The sequence below is a fragment of the Bemisia tabaci genome, chromosome 1, assembly GCF_918797505.1.
Source record: "Bemisia tabaci chromosome 1, PGI_BMITA_v3".
Taxonomy (NCBI): Eukaryota; Metazoa; Arthropoda; class Insecta; order Hemiptera; family Aleyrodidae; genus Bemisia; species Bemisia tabaci.
Window position 1 is genome coordinate 74,619,335 of NC_092793.1, and position 15,041 is coordinate 74,634,375.

Genomic DNA, 15,041 nt, shown 5'->3' on the forward strand with positions numbered 1-15,041 from the left:
ACACGAGGAGCAGCGGTGGTCAGTAGATGAATTTTTGTCGTCTAGTTTGAAAGTGAGGGCAGCTGGCCAGAATAAGCTGCAATTAAGGTGTTGCCTTCTCACGGAAGTCGCAAGCTGGGGTCAGTTCGACTATTACACACGGTATTTTACGCGATATTTCAGCCCCGAACATTTATCAGAGCGTGTTAGAGAGGGGCTGAAACATAGCTTTTAAAAGAAATATTTTTAATGGATTTTTTTAAAATTTAAAGTGAACTAGACCCTCATTCCCATCGTAAGTCCTCTAAGGCAAACCTGGACCCCCTTTCCCCTTAGCAACCCATGTAATACTTGAACGACCCTTGGCGGCGCACAATTGATCGAGTAATACGTGTCAGAGAGGTCAGACATTAAATTTTATACTAAAACTGTAAATTTTGATGTTTAATTCGTCACATTTCAGATTGTGAAGGGAACCTCAAGAATAAAATTTCACGAGGAAATCAATGGAACCACTTTTAAAATCTATAAGTTTTGATTTAACGAAGTTACAAGCTTTTAAAGTTTCCGCATTTTGCACTGGGAAAAAAACACATTGGATCTAGAGTCCAGACTCTTGAAAACATTGACAAGAAAAAATACTCTTGATTCAATCACATTTAAGCTTAAATCAAAAGGAAATCCGCTTGAATTAAGAGGTTTGGTTCTTGATTTAAGCAAAAATCCGATTGAATCAAGAGTATGTTTTCTTGTCGATGTTTTTAGGAGTCTGGAAGATCCAATGTGTTTTTTTTTTTTTTTTTTTTTTTTTTTTTTTTTTTTTTTTCCAGCGCGCCCGATCTCTCCTATTGACTCGATCCACCGTGCGGCGCTGAGCGGGTGTGGGAGTGCGGAGTGTCCACTGCGTGATCTGGCTATTAATTTATTCATGCAATACACCATGTATATATTTCATATCCAATATACCAAACATATTGTCGCCTTCCAGGCAAAGTATCACAAGCGCCATGCGACGTTTAAAAATTTCCGCCGCCATTTTATTTCTTTACTGAGAGATTTTTGGTTGAATCTGTTTGGAAATTTCACTAAATTTTATCGGCAGCACAAAGAAAATTCAGTGAAATTTTCGGACAGCTTCGTTGGACAATTTCTCTGTAAAAAAATAAGATGGCGGCGGAAATTTTTAAACGTCGCATGGCGCTTGTGATACTTTGCCTGGAAGGTGACGATATGCGTTTACGTTATTAGGTGCCCACAAGAGGTATCTGGGACTGTAAAAGCTGTAAGCTGGAAAACGGCGGGGAGCGAACTGACATTTGGCGCGAACGGAGGATTTTCAGGTCCACGCCCTTCGCCTCGCGTCCGACTCGCGCCGCGCGCGCTCATGCCTCGAGCGCGTTCGCTTCAGAGCGCAGTCGACCAGGAATACTAATTCGCCCCGTGCGCGATGTGTGTGATGTGTCCGGTTTCAGTCTCGATTAATCGCTTTCCGATACCTCCACCCAGACTTGCCGGCCAGAGATAGGAGGGGTCCAACCGAGAGGATGTCGATATTGTTGTCCGGCCGGAGCTTCCGTGCGGATACCGAACGCAAGCGCTCTAGATCCTAACTGCTCCCGAATAGATTTAATTACAGAGTTCCTACACTGGAAATCATGACGTGTGCGTTGCCGCGTGTTCAGGGTTGCGAACTCCTATGAAATTGAAAATCGTGTAATTTATTGTGAAAATTTTCCGAAAGTCTCTGAAGTTCATAGAATTCGGGAGCACACCCCCTGATCACTGGAAAAAAAAACACATTGGATCTAGAGTCCAGACTCTTAAAACATCGACAAGAAAAAATACCCTTGATTCAATCAGATTTAAGCTTAAATCAAGAACCAAGCCTCTTACTTTAAGCGGATTTCCTTTTGATTTAAGCTTAAATCTGATTGAATCAAGAGTCCTTTTTCTTGTCAATGTTTTCAAGAGTCTGGACTCTAGATCTAATGTGTGTTTTTTTTTTTTTTCCAGTGATCGCTTCGCGATCCGCCTCCCCCCCCCCTTTTAACGATTAGGCGTTATGCATTACGCGTTTCTCTTATGATATTATATTGTAAAGTAAGATATGATGAAAAGTGTTTGTTAGATTTTTCAGAGGTTCACAGCCGGAGGTTTAGTTACGTGAACCAGATATTGCTCTGTGCATACGTATTACGGCTCTCACGAGCCAAACTTTTCTCTTTCAGTGTGGGTGTTACACCAACGGGTGTAACATGGGCACGATCAAATGGTATTTCAAATTTTAACCATTACATTTTCTCATTGTAAATCTACATTGAAACATATCGGACGCTTCGTTTAACTACAAAAGTGTTAAATCAGCAATCCATTTTTTTTTCGTGTACGCCTTTACGTCAGAAGAGAGACGAATTTTCCGATGGTTTCCTGGAAACCTGGATAGGTGAATATATTTTTTGAAAAGTTGGCAAGATTGAGGGCGGGACACTCCCACGCCCGACGCGGGAAAACGGGTGTTTTCCCAGAAGCTGACAACTGGGGCGAGGCGCTCGCGCGGAGAAATAAATGGAATAAATGAAGTCAGGCGTGATTCGCGCCATTTAATGGCTTGCGGTTCCGCATTTGTCCGGCTAATCGCACGCAGTGATGCCGCATTTTGCACCTGGTTCCAACCTCTCCATCAAAACTGACCACAAACGCGCGCTAATGGTCTGAAGCGTCACAGTATTTTTTCAACTCGTCATCTGAAGACGCTCTAGTCCGTAGAGAGCTGCGTCAAATTTTGTTATAATCGTCAAAACTAGTGAGGACATTTCATGGAGGACTAAAGCACCATCATAGGAGTGCCAGGGTGCATAGCACCCCGGCACCCCGGCCCTACGGGCCTCGCTCAGGGTTGCACGGGTGAAATGAAAAATACGGAAAATCGAAAATGTCCGTGAAATATTTCGTGAAATTTCACGAAGTTATGAAAAAAATATCAGACATATTTTCAGGGGCAAGGTATGCAACACGCACTTAAAAACACCAACAAGCAAAAACCAGTCGCCTTTCATTTAATTCTCCATTTAATTTCGAAAAATATTTTTCCAAATTTTTCATCTTTTTCAACATTTTTCATATTTTACATATTTTTCTGAAATTTTGAGAAATATTTCACATGAAATCTTTAAGATTTTACTTTCATGCAAAATTGCAAACCTGGCTTCGCTATGGACGAATTTTTATTAGTGTAGATTTTTAAGGAGTTTTAAGAATTTAAACACGGATTTAGAGACATGAGATTGGAATTTTGGATGCCAAAGAGCCCCCAATAACTAGCTCCGCGGACCCCTAATCTGGGCGCTCACCCGGCCCTGTTACTTACTATCTAACCAAAACTTCCGTTGGTAAAATACTTGTAGGAATACCTGAGATTCTTAACCTCACATGCGGTCCATGCGGTCTATCAGCTGATGCTGGACGTAGACGCGGCTGTGGAGCGGAGCTGTTATTGTCTGCGGCGGCAATGCCAAGGTCGGCGGCTGTTCTTTTTATGGAAAGAAAAAACTAATGAGCTTCATTGAAGTGGCGCCCCGTCGCTGAAGAACAGGTGCCACTGCATCCATATTCTATGCCCGCAGGGAATTTGATGCCGAGATGAGAGGAATTTTGAGATGATACAGATTTCGGCTCGCAGCAAAATATAGTACAAAATACACGTTCAAAAATCGACGAGAATTTTTTAAAATTATAAATTTGAATAAAAACGGCGCACTGTAAAACGGAAATCATGGTTTTGAAACCTCAAAGTTTTACAAAGGTATAGCGCTTTCTGAGCCCTCTATCTTGTCACCGCCAGTATTGAACCCCTTTCTTGAGCCCTCCATTGCAATGGATATCCTGAAGTCTTTCCCTTCCACTCTTCACAGAAAAGGTAGTCTCTGCAGGACAACTACTCTTCGATTTTGCTCCTCGCGGAAAAAGCAAAATAATCCGTGACTTTTACCCTCTCGATAAAAAAAAAAATAAAAAAAAAAATCTGCCACTGATCAATCAGGAACACTCAAGCAAAAATATAAGAGGTCTAAGCGTATAGCATAAGCACAGCCGAACAAATTTTAGGGGGGGGGGGGTGCATTAATCCTCACGAGGGTCTACTGGTACCGCGGTAAATAGTACGGTCAAAACTTTTCTGGTGAGACCATCCGTACTTGTGAGGGAGAGGAGCAGCACCGACCTCCTCAACCTAGCTACGCCCATGGATATCTTATTATTGAAACGTTTGAAACGGGGTTCTTCTAAGCCTCAAGATAAAATTGGGCGGAAAATTTTTTCAGTCTCTTCTGAGCCGACTGAATTCTTGGGCGTATCCGTCATCTCCTCAAAACGGACTAGAGAGGGGGAGAGGAGAGACGATTGCCTGAACCAAGGTTTTTGCTATCATGTCGAAGTTAATGACCTTTTCTCTATACACTTTGAACACATTGAGATTGGGCGTACTAGTTTTTTCCCGGTCGTGAATAGCATTTTTAGCTTTTGTCTTCAGAGATCATGCCTATAGCAGGATTTCTTCCTCTTTTTTCTTACCCCGGTACAAATTTGAACGACTCGGGATAACTGCTCACGCTCCATCTCATTAATTATACTACCGTGCTAAGTAAAAACGTCATATAATCGTCAGATCGTTGCCAAATTTCCTCTCAAAAATATACACCCTGGTAAAAATTGGCGGTAGAATCTGTGTTCCAAAATACTATAGACCTACAGCCTGTAAGATTTCCAATAGCTTCTATAGCCGGCTACACAATTTCTTATAGCCTTTTATAGCCGATGGCGATTAAGCAACAGCCAGGCGATAAAGTGTATGCTAAACGTTACTAATTACGGATGCTAGGACTTAGTGAGTTTTTGGAATACTGCCCTCTTTTTGGGCCGTAGTATCTTGATTTATTTTGCGAGGAAAGCTCCGTACTTTTGATGGATGCCTGCCATTGCTAATATATTAGAGCGCCTTCAGTTTCGTATGATACTGTGCAATACCTCTGGTGTGAAATAGTTGCTTCAAGCGCCGTGGCAGGCGGGGCGCCAGCGCAAAACACGCATTGGCGCCTACAAACCTAACAGGGATACTTCACGCGTTGCGCAATGCGTGAAGTATCCCTGTTAGGTTTGTAGGCGCCAGTGCATCGCCGCTCCGCTTTGTGTTAGGCTCTAATACTTAATCTGGCGGAGTCAGCGTTATTCAACTCATGATTTTGAAATGTTTGCACATCCTGTATGGATTATTCTCATTTTAATTGATGGAAAAAAAATTTGTATTAAAGGAAAATATAATGTGTGTTTTGTAAATATTAAAGTGGTTCCGTATCAAACTTAATGATTTCCAAAGCACACGAATTTCTACACAATTTCTTATAGCCTTTTATAATCGATGGCGAAAAAGCAACAGCCAGGCGATAAAGTGTAAAGCCCGGCGATAAGAACTATAGCCCGGCTGCATAATTTTTTATCGCTTCGTATAGCCCGTATGATTTTCTCCGCATTCTACAGCCAGCTATATGATTTTCTGTAGCCTTCTTTAGCCGGCTATCAGAATTCCTATGGTATTTTGAAACGCCGCAGCTCTTATCGCCAATTTTTACCAGGGCATTTTGGAGAAAGTCATGAATACTTTTTCTTGAAATTTTCAGAATTTGTTTATAAAATTATGAGCAAAATCAGTTGACATGTCTGAGATCTAGTCGCAAATTACACTTAGTCACCCGTGGGAGTGTTAAGTACTTGTTCTCCTTGCTTTCCTCTTTCTTCATCTTTTCTGCCTCTCTCTCGCCCTCTCTTCCTTCTTTCTTTCCTTTCTTTTTCTTTTTCTCCCTCTTTTTCCCGTTTTCTTTTCCCAAAATTTTGCTCGGCGGTGGCGGCAGGCATATGGTAGTTACGCCACTGTGGTGGATGCGACGAGAATTCCAGTTGAGCATATTCAACATGAACATTTTTTGAGCTTGCAGCATTCAACATGTTATGCATTAGCCCCACTTGTTACAGGTACAATGCACAATTGTACACTACCAGCGCGCGTGCCGCGACTCACACAAGAAGCCGCACGTGTGTGGACGTCAAGAAGAGCGACAAGTTGGCGTGTTTATTGTTTGACAAAACGGCCTCCTCGCATGTCCAAAACAACATTTAGCGACCTCGTGTGACAATTCAACAAACTGCAAGATGTTACTGCTGTTTTCCCCTTCCTTTTCCCTCTCTCGCATTTATTTTTGGTCTCTCTTTTCGGCTTAGTGAGCGACAACGAGGCATTTCAGCTAAGAAGGACTTAAATTGATTACCTGGAAATTTTCTTTTTTCTCGTGGGTGTAGGAGGGGAACCGGAGGGTATTTTGCAGATTAACAGAATAAAATTTGATAGACTCTCTCCGAGTTAAGTTTGCAGAAGGGTATGCTACCGTACTAAGAAAGAACGCCGCATGAGCCTTCAGACGTTGTCAAATTTCCTCTGACAACTCGAAAAATTCGACTTTTTCCTATATCTTTCAATTTTCCCGAATTTTCGGGAAAACTTTTAAGTACTTTTTCCCCAATTTTTCAAAATATTGTTCTTAATCTGATCTAAAGTGTTCGAGAGTATCAAGGAAATATATTCATAACATTCTTTAAAAACACATATTTTCCAAGAGGAAATTTGGCAACATTCGAGTGATCATACGGCATTCTTCCGGCATTACGGCAGATGAAGTGACTAAGTGACATTTTCATGATTTCGAGGACATACATTTAAAGAGGGTAACTTGCGTTACATGCCTAGGAAGCAAATGAACTTTAAAATTGAAATCGGAAAAAAAATTAGATATAATAAGCATACTTAATCTGAGACCATTTCCCAGTCGAATGACTCATTGAAACCGTGCAGGTATCCTTCGATAATGACATCAGTGGCCATCAAATGATAAAAAGAGGAACCGTTACACTTTAACTTTCAAAACAATTCCAACTTGTAACGAAATTACAAAAAAAAAGAGAGAAAAAAATCTGAATCTGTTGTCAAAAAGCATATCTCTCGTAAAAAGGGATGCAAGGGGTGCATACATTCCACGATTTCATTTTTTCTAAAATATAATACAGAGTCCGAAACACAAAAATCTCACATTCTAAAATCAGAACTAAAGATTATCATTTGTGACAATTGGCAATCAATTATGGAAATTTGAAAAAGAAAAACTAACAAAGAAAATAGGGTAAACTCACGTGCGAAGAAATCGAGAGTTTGAGGCACAGCCATCAAAGCTCACTAAGAAGATTTGTGAATTGTTAAGCGCTATAATCTTAATTCCCGAAGCTCTGCTTTACATTCTAATCAGACAATAGTCCTACCTGGTCAATTCGTTATGATTGCTCAACGCGACCTATTTTGAGCGTCGATAAAAAAATCCGTCTGTGAAAATTAACGAGAGCATCGTTTATTTCAATTCAAATCTGAAGCAGCTCCACAAATTATATCGCAGTTAATTTGTCACTGCTAAAATCATGGTTCTGTAACGGTCTTCTCGATCAACATTTGATACAACATGTACTCTCGTTACAATTGGACAATTGTATTTGGTGATAAAACTACGAAAATGTGTGCTTCCCCTCCCCCTTTTCCCCCAGAATATATGCCCAGAGGTTTTATAGGAAATTGTCAGAGAAACTTTTTACAGTGTGAAGAAAAGGCACGCTAAATTTTTTACGTTCGGAAAACATCTGCAACATTAAAAACCCAGATGGGTACTTTTTCGTAGCAATGGACACTCTTGATATATAATCTGGGGCGAGGAAACAAGATCAATAGAGTGAGAGCTTAGTGACATCCAGGGAAATTTAAGAAATAAAGATGAGAAAAAAGGGGTAAAAAACTTTGCAGATGAGATATTTGGAGATTGTGATGACTTGATGAGAGCTCATGACAAATTAATTATTCCCTTCTTTTCCAGAATGTACCGAGACGACAGTCTTTTGTGAGAGAGCTAAGGTAAAAAACTAGGTATCACCTCCGATGTTCTCGCAAACGCAGGAGCAAAACCTGCTCCGTTTCCGTGCCTCGATGAAAATCCGGATGGTGACATCAATATTTCAAAAAGCTCTCGGGTTTATTAAAGTATGCATAGGTATAGGGTGTGCAACAAGTTTCGCGATAGCCAGGTTTTTCTCACTGCTTGGAGATTGAAAACGGCATCTTTATAGCAAGCATGACATTTCTTTTCAGCGGGAACATCATAAGTTAAGAAGGATTTTTTCCTCTCTTCGAACGTCTATTTTTTTGGGGGGGGGGGGGGCTTATTAAGGAAAAAATAGAGGGTCATATTAAGAAATTTTCGGTAAAAATTAGAGATCTCTGTCAACTACCGAAAATATAAACTCACCAAAATGTTTCCCAATTTTACTTTTCGGACACAGTTTTAGATCAGTATTAAATGAAAAACCTGGAATACTTCTCGCACCTCTTTTATTTATGTAATATTTCTATTCTTCTATTGAATCCTCTTCATTTCCCTCTTTTTCTTTTACCTCTCTATTCTTTTCCTTCCTCATTTGCTTTTTCCTACTTCTTCCTCCTGTTCTTTCACTTCTTTTTCCACATCTTCCTCTTCGTCACCTTTTCTTTTCCTTGTTCCTCCTCTTTCTCTTCTTTTTCCCTCTATTTATGATCTCATCCTTCTTCTTCTTCTTCCCCTTCTTCCTCTCTATTCTCTTCTTTTCCTTCCCCATCGGTCCGGAAGAGGGGGCTCCAAACTTGCTGTCTGCGCGAGTGACAATTTGCTCTCGCCGCGGCCCAGATCATGCGCACCCTGTACACAGCTGAAAGTGCTGAAACGACAGCGGGAAAAACCCCGCCAGGGGAAAGGCTTATCGGGGTGGGTGATTGAGGCCGCCTCCGCACCAGAGCCACGGCAACCCACGTATCCACCGCCCACTCTACTCAACGGCGGAGACAGGCGGCGCACTACCACCACCGCACCCTGTGCTTGGAGGGGAGGGGGGGTTGCGAGTGTTTACCAGGCGCTGCGGAATCATCGCGGAAAACTTTCGGATTAGAAAGAAAACGAAAAAAAAACCCACAACAAAACTCATTTTCGGAGGCTGAATATGCAATAGATAAGTCGAGTTGATAAAAATATATTTCACTCCATTATCCTACAAAGTGGCTCTCAGTTAGGATACTTGAGGCTCCACTTACACCCTTGTAAAAAAACACAGGACAAAGTTACGCAGAATTTTATCAAGAGGAGGTCTATATTTAGCTTGGAGCTGAGCTCGATGTGTGCACTTATAAAGAAAGGGAATTCGCGTATGTAGCTCTTTCGATTTATTTTTACAGCCACCTTTGTGGTCCAGAGTTATTCTAATGAAAGGACACAAAGTCTGAGCAATGTATCCAAGTGAACAAAAGCGATCAAATAAATTGGTTTTTTCGGGGGAGAGACGAATAAAACTAACAGGAAAGGATAATTAACGGCGGGAATATCTATCACACAATGTACAGAAATGATTACAGAAATTGTGAATAAGAAAATCCATGGAAGCCTAGAAGTTCGTTGACCAATTGGACCGCGTTAAACAGAAAGGGACCAAGCCACATCAGCTCCTGCCAGATTTAACAGGGGAATTTGATTTTTTACGAGAGAACGTTTGTGCGGATTTCTTTGAAAATTTAAAGGAATTTGCTTTGTATTATGGAAAAAATTCATAGAAATTTGCACAAAAATCCGCACAACCGTTTTCATGTAAAAAATTAAATTTCCCGATTTTTGGCAATAGCTGACGTGACTTGGTTCCATCCTGTTTAACGCGGTCCAATTGGAGTGCGGCATATTTTTTTTCTTTGGTAAAAAGATTATGATTATATAATGCCTAGTTTCTCTACATAGGCATAGGCACTTTGCTATTAAGGTGCAACAAACGATAACTCCCATTCATTTCTGAAGGGGCGAAAAAAGCGAAAGTGCCTTCAATTATGAACATGCAACACGTACATCCGTGGAACACAAATAGTTGCATCAAGGCGCTACAGTCAACTCACGATCGGTATAGAGACTTAAATTGACCATTCTTAAAAGAACTTAAGCGCCAGAAATGATCATACAAGAAAAACAGTAAAAAACGTCTGAATTGACCCATTCTAAATTTCAGAGCTCTGAAATATTAAAGCGATGAATTATTTAATCATATTATTATAAAATATTCGATTTTTAACGGGTCAATTATAATAGTTCCTATATAGTGTTTTTTCTTGTTTTCGTACCAGAGCTTAAGTCATTTTAAGAATGACCCATTCAATTATTGCCTTTAGATACTCTGACCTCGAGTTTCTATCTATGGTACGCGGAATAAAATTGTCTTGCTGATTTAACAATTAAATTATGAAAAAAAGTGTCTGACATGGCTCAATGTAGATTTTTCAAAATTAAGAAATGCTAACTTACTTACTGTGTTTAAAGTAACATTTTTATTATAAAATTTACATTGAGACATGCTGGAAACTTTTTTTTTTTTTTTTTTACAATTTAATTGTTAAAGCAGCAAGACCATTTTTTCCGTGTAATACACTCCCTACATAAGTACCCTGTTATTCGGATGCTACGACTAACGGTAAATCCCATACATTCCTGAGGAAGTGAGAGAAGCGAAAGTGCCTTCAATTTTAAACATGCAACACGCATATCCGTGGAACACGAATAGTTGCATGAAGGCGCTACAGGCAACTCAGTTTAGTCTTTGTAAAGCGGAAACGCCTCCAATTTTTGAATATGCAACAAGCGCATCTAATATACCAAAAATGAAGGCAAATTTTTTTTTTTTTTTTTTTTTTTTTTTTTTTTTTTTTTTAATAATAACTCGTTAATTTGCATTAAAAACTTTTGAGAAAAGTAAAAAATTCTAAAATTTATTTCCACGACCTTTAAATTGTTTTGATACCTTTGAGTTTTGTTCAAAATCTTGCGAAGAATTCGTCTGGAGTCGGTCATTGAGGAACTAGCACATTGGTTTGCATTTAAAATAATTAAAAACCCGCTCGTTTGCGTGATTTTCAAACTTTTGATAGGCCGCACGGTGGATCAAGTCAATCGGAGAGATCGGGCATAAAATCTCTGACTGAAAACTGCAAATTTTTATGCTTATTTCGTCACATTTTAAATTGTAAGAGATGCTTGCAGAAAGAAATTTTACGAGGAACCCAATGGAGCCACTTTTAAAACCTCAAAATTTTGTGTAAACAGAGTTATGAGCTTTTAAATTTTCCAAATTTTGTCCGACCTCTTCTATTGACTCGATCCACTGTGGGCCGGTCTTTGGGCTGATCAGCTCACTGAATGGGCAAAAACATCGGCCAGTTCGGGGTCTAGGTAACGGGGGTGGGGTTACCTGTCTATGGACGGGACAAAAAATTTGGACGGCCAAGGGTAGATGGACCGAACCGGGATCTGGGCAATTTCGCCAGTGGGGTGTAACATAAATAACCGCATGAAGAGATGAAGTACCTGAAGTAATGCCGGTAAGCCCCCCCCCCCCTCCCTTTGATTGAACAAAATTCAAAATTAACCAAGTTACAGAACCAACAGCTCAATGTTCAACATCTTACGCTGGCTGAAAGTCTAAAAATTCAATTCCAGTGTCTGGTAGGCTGGTAAGACGAGATTCCTATCATGTAATGCGGTTACCCGAAGACAGATCGCTAGATCGGATGTGCTGGGCAGCTGCAGTCTGCTCACATGGATTCGACGCTAATTAAATGTAAAAATATGGCATACTCAATCTTAGCAACAAGTCTGTACCATTTAATTTGAATAGAATGTACTTACAAAATATTAAGATCTTTGGATCATAGCTCTTAATATTACCATTGATTTGTGGTTGGGATTTTATGAAAGTGAGGACTTAACAAAAATAACTACTTACTCGCCATCTATGCAATAAACGATTGGCTAAAGTCAGTTGCACTTTTTCAGAAATTCTAGAAGGCTGGGGGTTTTTTTCTCTCTGTTTAAATGATGACAGACCGATATTGGACGTCGATGCAACAATTAAACTTATTTCTATTAATTTAAGATTCCTACTTTAGATTACGAAATTTTAGCCAGGTACAATGTCCTTTCTAACAGAACACGAAATCTGGATAGTATCTGAATTTTCAAATTTGGGTTAGAAGATTTCACAATTAAAGCAACTTTCTGGGAAAAGAGGATAAGATCCCAAATTCGATCAATAGAATTGTGTAACGATGCTTGACCTTTAGCCACTCTCGGACCGTTTTCCAATTTAAAACATCTGCTTCGAGTGTCAGGTGTAAGAAAATTCATCCACCTTTCTTTGATTTCCTTTTCTCTGATAACATTTTTTGAACTTGCTATATAATTACTTACTATATACTATAAAACAATGCTGATAATTTCTTCATATTCAAAACTGAGCTAAATTCTACCTACAACTTAAAGCCCACCTCTAAACTCAGTTCATTGTGATATTTTTATCTTTGGTTTGAGTTATTTTAATTGGTTCCTCATAACAACCACTGAGGAGCTTGGAGGACGAGGCGCAAAAGTGCAGTTTTTGAAAAAATTGAGATATTAATGATTTCAAGTAAAACTAGTCCTAAATTCCAATTTTTAAGCTTCAAAAAGTCGATTTGAACTTTCTTTCCGCCGTAAAGATCCATGTATTTTTGTAATTTCAAACACGTATTTCTCGAAATGCAAAAACTGCACTTATGTGCCTTTTCCTCCAAGCCCCTGAATTGCTCTTTCTTCATAAAAAAATAACTTATTCTCAACAAATCTACATCGAGTTAGAGTCCCTTCACTAGACCATGTTCTCCTTCATTTTGTAGATATGCAATTCCCCCTTCTTTGAAATTGAAATAGTCGTAGTAACACGCGTTTCTTTCGATCAGCCCAAACACACGTCTATAATTTTTTTCATTTGTTGTTCATTTACGTTTTGTAACTATTGTAGTTAGACATACTTCTTTTTGATGGAATGGCAGACGAATGTCTTTCCATCTCATCCCAAAATTGATCCATCGCTAAATTCAAAATCCACCCACACCCCGAAGCTAAGTTATATAAATAGGTAAGTCTTGTAATTTTATTCTTTCTTGTTAATTTTTGGCTCTCATAATTTATTCGATTCGCCCGTTAAATCATTCAATAACTTCAGAGCTGTCATCCCATGAAATATAAAAACTCCTCTCCTCCTTCAGGACCCTCAGAAAAAAAGATGAATTCCGAGTCTTTGTTTTGATTCTCATGGACTTCGATTTTACGGTAAAAAAAAGTAGAAATACTAACTAGGCTCGAATATACACATGACCCGATTTCTCTAAACGTGACTTCGTTCCAAAGGGCTGAATTTGGCAGAGACAAAGTATGCCACACTAAGAAAAAATCGAATTAAAGGTTTACAGTCATATTTTCCCCCAGATTAGATTAAAAAAATATTAATTCGAACTTTCAAGTAGTGTTTCAGTTTCAGCGCGGTCTGAGTTTTTGGCGGGAAAAACTATCATCTGAGCTGAAAATCTTGAGATTTTAAGGTTCTATTTTGTTTATTTGCAATTAATTTTTTGATAAAGAGGAGAAAAAGGTGATTTGATTCCTCTCCGCTGAGCTGGATCCATCTGGACCATGGTGAGGTCGTATGGCCGTTGTCAATCAATATCATTCGGCAGAAACTTGGAAGAGGGAGCGAGCCCATGGAGCTGTGAAAAGGGAACTCACCGGAAAAATCTGGTAATCCAAAGAGCACTCAAAGGGCGCACATGGTCGGAGCGCGGCGATCACTCCTCGCGAGGGTTAAAGACGGACCACGAAAGGAGAGGACGAACTCGAGGACCAAGAAGAAACGGCGCGTGTGACGTTGGACCGAATTTCAAATATCACTGCGCGCCGTGGTTATCACTCGCTCGCGACGCGATGCTCTATCTGGCCATCAGAGCGCGCCGACGCCGGGCCGCGTGACGTCATGATGGCGGTATTGATTCCTCGCGCGCCGCGCGCCGGGCAAGGTCGCGCGACGTGCGAGCCCCCCGCGGAAGGCCCTGGCGCGTCCGGAAACGACGCGCGCGACGCCACGCAACAGCGTCGACTTGAGGAATCGGACGTCGCGGCGCGGCGCGGCGCGGCGGTCAGCTGTTCCTCCGGGATCCCGTTCATCGTCCGCGCACGTATCCGCTTGCCCCGTGTCCATCCGCCAACGCCTCTGCAAGGACGAGGATTTCATTCAACGATTGATCAAAAATCGAACCATTGATGAAATTGTAAACACGTCGGATCAAGCTATCAAGGAAAGAAACACCTTAGAGAAGGAAACTATAGCAATGTTAAATGAAATCCTCTAGGATCAGCGGATTTCTAAAGAGAACAGGAGGAAAATGCTGCCGTGCTAAGAAAAAACGCCGTATGAGCCTTCAGGCGTTGCCAGATTTCCTTCAAAAAATCACTAATTTCCAGGAAAGTTTTTGAATATTCCTCTGCCAATATCTCAGATAATTTTGATTGTAATTTGATTTAAAGTGTCTGCAAATTTCAAGGAAAAATATTCATAACTTTACTCAAAAAGAAACATTTTATCGGAGGAAATTTGGCAACTCTCGAATGTTCATACGGCGTTCTTCCTTAGCACGGCAGAATGAGTCACTTGCGCTGGTCACAGAATTGTGTTTTGATGCCTGATTCTAGAAGATTAGCTACAAATATTAAGATCTATCCAAACCGCAACTTTCCACGTTCAATATTTATCGAAATATCGCCCTTTGAAAAGTCGAGTTTTTGACGTCATCTACCGCGGTAGTGACACCCTTGATTTCTTCCACTTCGGTTTTATCAGTCAGGGAGACAAACATTAGCACTGGTTACACTGCGTGAAACGCGGATGAAAGCAAGGTGGAAGAAACCTAGGGTGTCACGACCGCGGTGGATGACGTCAAAAACTCTACTTTTCAAAGGGCGATATTTCGATAAATATTGAACGTGGAAAGTTGCGGTTTGGGACAGATCCTAATATTTTTAGCTAATCTACTAGAATCTAGCATCAAAACACAA

The 15,041-nt window shown here is 40.3% G+C and overlaps 1 protein-coding gene across 2 annotated transcripts in view; it reads right to left on the minus strand.

Moving 5' to 3' along the window:
* The window catches only part of LOC109033147 (carboxypeptidase E), a 45,112-nt gene extending 31,215 nt beyond the window's left edge, over nucleotides 1–13,897 (minus strand). The window contains exon 1 of one of the 2 annotated variants that reach the window (XM_019045610.2): nucleotides 13,719–13,888. The gene's annotated coding sequence lies outside the window, so the exon portion shown is untranslated. Of the gene's footprint in view, nucleotides 1–13,718 lie in introns of both variants that reach the window. The other variant, XM_072306156.1, reaches the window with a different exon arrangement.
* Between the last annotated feature and the right edge of the window lie 1,144 nt (nucleotides 13,898–15,041).